The following is a 6,602-nucleotide window of genomic DNA, read 5'->3' on the forward strand; positions in this document are numbered from 1 at the left end:
AACGAAGACGTTATGTCTTTTGTGCCTGAAGTTACACTGGCTTACTCATTCATCCTTCAAACCGGAACGCAACCATACTAAGTATTGCTGTTTAGCTGTAGAATATCTGATGAGTGGGTGATACCCACTCATACGGGATTCGGGGACGGGCTTGGTCCCTACCAAGCCCGTGCCTTATCCTTATAAGGCCTACTATCGTTTACAAAGAGGTGCGTGTGTTGTCGTGTTGTTTAGTGAGTTGAATGGTTTTGTTTAACCTGAGGTTGATAGAATACAAAAAATAGATACGCTTGGTCATTTACATTATTAATTATATCCAACGGCGTGGGTGGATCCCGGGGTATTTAAGCAACAGAATCGTAAATCGGAATATTTGTATAAAATAACTTTTTCTTCAAGTCATTTAAGTCACTATAAAATATATTAAATGAAACTACCGGTATTCGCAGTAAGGTCACTGCTGATTATTAAAAGAATAATCGTATCAGCCTGTGAACTGCTGGGCTAAGGCCTCCTCTCCCTTTTTGAGGAGAAGATTTGGAGCTTATTCCATCGCGCTGCTCCAATGCGAGATTATTCATTTTTATCACCAGTAAAAAAGAATAATCATCAATCTAAAAATAAAAAAAAAATCCTTAACCTTACTTTTTTCTGACCATAATGACATTTCATGCTTCTTACTTTGAAATGCCAGACTTCCAAACTATCAGTTATCCTTTAATTATACTTAAGCGCGAGCGAGCCGCGGGCAACAGCTAGTAATTGCTAAATATATAATTTTCTGAATAAAAAAATACAAAAACACTTATTATTATTTAGCAATATTATTATTGGATCCTTAGACCAGTTAACTATACATTCATATAAAAATAAACGCGGTTTTTTTATGAAACAATATAATATACAATTGAAATATCTGCGACATAACAACGGTGCATACTTTGATTAATTAAATATATTTTACCAAAAAAAAAATAGACTTTATATTCCTCCCGTACAAATCGCCAATTTCATATGTAAGGACCTAATATGAAGCTATAGACCAAATTCTCAAGAATCTATGTTATTTCTATTAAAAGAGGTTTATGAAATGGCGTGGCGATGAGGTTTTCAAATTCACCTTATTTTAATAAAAGGTAGTTGGTACTTACTTGGCATAAGTAGAACTTTACCAAGTCAATGAATTCGAATGACTAAAAATTACCTTAAAATACTGCATACGACAACCATGTTTCCTTTTATGAAGGAAATGGTTTCAAAATATTAAATTCACGTTTAATAGAGTAGTAATTTTTAAAAAATGTTGTATAAATTATACGACATAAAAACTACGGGATTATCAGCATTATCGTTAGCTTGTGTATACTTAATTAATTTTTTCGTGGAATAAAATATATCAAATATAGTCATCCGTTTTAAACTTATATTTTTTTTTATATATATAATATTTTAATGTTTCGCATATTAAAATAAAAACATTGTAATAATATGATTTCCTAGTAAATTTATATGATTAAAAATATTTTACAAACAACGATAACAACATATATATTAGTTGTAAGTTAAAAGTATTAAAAGTTTGTCTAAATCTTAAATTGTATAGGTAAATTTACATCCAAATCATCTTCTATGCAAATATTAAATAGTGCCTCCTCCATATTTCCTTAATGGTTTGCGCTTATGAGCGGAACATCTGTGTTCTAGTTTGACGATATTCTATACTACATATGTACCTATTTATGATGATAAACCAAGATTGAGTAATTTCTTTTCGACGGGTAAGGATTTAAAATTCTCTATAAATTTTTAACAAGGTATATTATAATACCTGTAGGTATTTAGTTCATAGTAAATGAAAGTATACTTTGATACCGAGTTCTGAAGTTAAAAATTGCTATTTTATTCAAATTAATATGTTAATCAAATTAATTCTTACTTTAAATTTGAAATTAAATGATAGCAAAAATGTCAAATACATTTTTGCTATCCTTTGCTTAAATTATAGCAAAAATTTACTTTTTTTTTAATATCTAATGCCAATGTCTATGGGTGGGGGTGAACCATGGGAACTAAATAGTCCCTAGTGCCTGTAGTTGCACTGGCTCCATCGCCCTTTAAGCCGAAACACAACAATACTAAATATTGCTGTTTGGCGTTAGAATATGGGACAAATATAGTACATACGAATGGAACATAATCTTTGCGCTGGCTATTTCGCTGCCGCATCGTTGGACATCACCATAATTTTTCTTCTTGCGCAAGAATTTTAATTTTGCCGTGACTTCTAAGATATTAAATTAAATAAATCCTTTTATAATTCCAGTGACGCAACCGAGTCTTTTTATTGCCTTTCAATCGATTCAATTATTAGCAAATAACAGTTTCTATTAAAAGGGACAAATTTAATTACTGCTAAATATTTTTTGAAATATAGTTTAATATTTTACACAACTCGAGATGATTTTTTTCACACAAACTATATAAACAAACAAAAGTCTGTTCAAAGGTGGCGCTTCTTACAGAATTAAAATGGAATTAAGTTTTACTTTTTGCATTAAATTATTAAATTTGATTCAGAATTATGATATTATTTCGATAGTTTTTTTGACGCTGAGCATATGATTATACTATCATTTCTCAGATTATACTGTCAATAGTAAACACTCGAATCATGTCTATATTGAATGTATGTAATGTATGTATACTTGAATTAATTTACATGATTTATTAACATATATGCACCTGGATTGCCAGCATGCACCTGGATTGCCAGCTTCCTACACAAGCGTAGCCTTCGTGTTTTAGTAGATGGTTGCGCTTCACAATTCTATGTAGTGAATGCTGGGGTCCCCCAGGGATATGTGCACACTCTTTCTTTTGCATATCAATGATATGCTCTCCCTTGGGAACATACATTGCTATGCAGACGATAGTACAGTGCATGGTGGATACCACGGACGCGCAGTGGCTGGGCGGGCGGAAACTGAGGAGAGGCGGGAGAATCTTGTCATTGAACTCGATAGGACGTTAGAGCTCATCGCCAAATGGGGCTCTGATAATCTTGTTGAGTTTAATGCCAAGAAAACACAGGTATGCGCTCTCACGGCGAAAAAGTCAACATTTTCCCCTCTTCCCTCCCTCTGTGGTACTCCGCTGGTGATACAAAGCAAAATCGCCATGCTGGGGATTGACGTTCGCTACGACCTTAGTCCAAGGGATTACATCGAGGCTGTTATAAAAACAGCTTCACGGAAACTCGGAGTTCTGAACAAGGTGCGGCGATTTTTCACGCCACAACAACTGTGCTTGCTGTACAAAACACAGGTACGGTCTTGCGTGGAATATTGCTCGCACCTTTGGGATGGCTCCGCTAAGTACCTACTTGAGGCCTTGGACCGGTTGCAGCGACGTGCCGTACGCATTATTGGCGACGTAAAGGTCACAAACACCCTTGAACCTTTACAATTGCGTCGTGAGATAGCAGCACTGAGCGCTTTCTATCGACTGTATCACGGCGAGTGCTCTGAGGAATTATTCCCTCTAATTCCCGCTTCCCCCTTCCTTCTTAAGTCCACGCGAGCTGGTTCTCGATGTCACCGCCTAACTGTGACATCAATTCCATCGCGAACAAAGAAATTTGGCAACTCCTTTCTTTGTCGCACTTCCAAAAAATGGAATTCCTTACCAGCTCACGTGTTCCCCTCCTCTTACAACCCGGGTTCCTTCAAACGAGGCGTGAAGAGGCATCTTGCGGGCCGGCAAGGCGAAGGCGGCTAGTGCAGAACGTTTTTCCCGGCTGTACTGGCCGTCGTCGCGTTTGGACTCTACTACCACTTACCATCAGGTGGAGTAGAGTCATTTGCCCTCCCGGCGAATATAAAAAAAAAAAATAACTTATTTTTCAAGCTTGCATTATTTATACTTGCTACAATTTCGTTTCCTTGACTTTTCTTCATAAAATTGCGATGAAGATACGATATAAGACCCGTGTAAATTAATACAATAACAAAAAAAAAGTACGGTTGGGGAAGAAGAGACCCGGGGAAGAACGAAGTCCTGTGCGATATTTTTTCGTGTGCGAATGGACTTCAGGAACAGCCTTTACTGGATACCTATAGTATATATTTAGTGCCGATGAGCAAATCGTTCAATAATGACATGCCACACGCACATTTTCGTTATTTTGTTGGATTTGTTCGTCTGTTCTTTCTGCTCTATTGTTACGCATGCTTAATGCTTTATTAGTTCGACGGCCCAAATACAAAAACGGCATTTTTTACTGTAACACAGACAACTAGACCAAATTGTTGTATTTACTGATAAAAACGGTATACCGATATATATTTGATTTTTTAGTATTTTACCAACCTTTTCTATTCATAAAACACATTTATATTTCTTATCAAATTAATAAATCGTTAAATATTTTGCAAATTTTTAAATGTCAAAATGTCGTGAATGACGTGACGAAAGTTCGATAAGGTTCATTATAAGTAATTATTTTGATATCGTTCATACAAAAATACTAAAATCGTGATTACAAAATGGGATGATGGGTTAGGAGAGTGAAAATTGGGGTTGTATGTATTTTTAACGCCAAATCAAAATAAAATACAAAATTTAAAAAAAAATACAAAAAAATTGAAAAATAAATTCTGGATAGGGACACCCCTAACACCTAGCGCTATGAAATATACCTTACGACTGATTCTCATACCTCCCAAATATATAAAAAAAATTATAAAAATCGGTCGAGCCCTTTCGGTGGAGTTCGACCACAAACACCGTGACACGAGATTTTTATAGATTAGAGATATATAAAGATTTGATCAACTAAAGCATATTACGTGCGCCGGATTCAAAACTTTTTCGAACATAATATTTATTTGTGCGACAGTTGATTTTTAGTTTTTACTTACAGGTTTTATGTTTGAAGTGAAAATATTTTCTTTAGACGCATTTATCGTAGAGCATACATAATCGTGGCCCCGCGTTCCCGACATGCTAATAATAATATAATGAAATTGAAATGAAATCATAGAAAGTAAAAATAATTTAAGTACTGTGGGATTTAATAAGGATAGTAATGATTGAAATTTATGTAAATACTAACATTATATAAAAATGATATAAGTGTATTTTAACTATTATTTATTTAAATTTAGCTGTATTTATATTTTTAACGAGTTTCGACACACTGTGTATTTTGATGAATAAAAAGGAATAGAATTATTATTTGTAGTGTCAATAGATTTGGAAATTGGACAAATATATTTAACAGTTTCGAGTTTTCACTTCTATCGTCTGTCGTATGTATATCCAATAGCTTATTATTTCAGTAATTTGTTATGATTTGTATGTTCGTAGTCGCTTATTTATAAACAAGTGAAAATAAAATCCAATAATAATCAATACAGAATAAAAAAATAATATAATTAAGATATTTTATTTCTATTGGTTCGACTAAAGTAGTGGTAGTGATTATACTCACATACATAATCTTGCGAACACAAGCTTATAAATGACAGAAATTGACAAGCGGCAATTGGAATACGCACTCTTACAATAAAATTATTGTCTATATTTGTAAAAGCCTCGAGGCAATCGTTTCATTCGCAGGGTTGATATTTTATATTAATCGCATTGATGAATTCAAAATATTATACTATAACGCATTCTTATTTCGTATTACTTAAATAAAATGTTTGTCATATAATCTTAAACGTAATATTCGTTTGAACACCATAACAACATGTGACAAGAACTGATAAGAGAAACAAACTATATGACGAAATATTTTTTAAAAGCTTTTTTTTTAACTCAGATGCCAGTTATCCTTTCTGTCTTTTAATGTTTTGCTCGGTCTCAAGGGTAAATATATAAGTGTAAGGGTTAAAGAGTTTACTTCACCTTATCAAAGAGACCGTTTTTAACTTTCATGAAGGTATTATAACGAAAATATAATTTCATTTTCAAGGTCACTAAGCTCTTAGAATTTCAAAAAAGTAACATTTTTCAAATAATATAAAACTGGGTTAATCTCGATAAAAATTGTGCGTATTAACAATGAACATATCTATACATATAAGAAAGCAGTAGAAGCCGTTTGTCTGTACATTTATTTGTTTATTTGTAAGTAAGTGAAACAAACAGCATATTTTATATTACATAAAACTTATAAACCTTAAATAACACACATGCCAATACAGTGTCCACAAATAATTAATCTGGAAGTGAACATATATATAAAAAAGATAAAACAGTAAAATTAAATGTATGGTAAAAAAAAAAAACTAACAAGTGTAAAAATGTATATAAACCAAACTTATATCATGTGAAATATGAAAAAGGAAAAAAAAAAGTTAATAACAAATCTTAATCTAATTATTTTTAAGTATCGAGTTAAACTTACTGAGACCGCTGCTAAACAAGTCTATGTGGTTATATTTATCGTTATAGTTGTTACACGATCTTACTATAAAACTATTTTTTGTAATAATTTGTTTTATGATTTGGAGTTGCGAAAGTGGCTTTGTACCGAGCACTTGAGCGAGGACAGTTAAATAATATTTTATTTAGGAGATAAGGCGAATCTATAAGGC

Source organism: Nymphalis io, chromosome 6 (genome assembly GCF_905147045.1).
Source record: "Nymphalis io chromosome 6, ilAglIoxx1.1, whole genome shotgun sequence".
Taxonomy (NCBI): domain Eukaryota; kingdom Metazoa; phylum Arthropoda; class Insecta; order Lepidoptera; family Nymphalidae; genus Nymphalis; species Nymphalis io.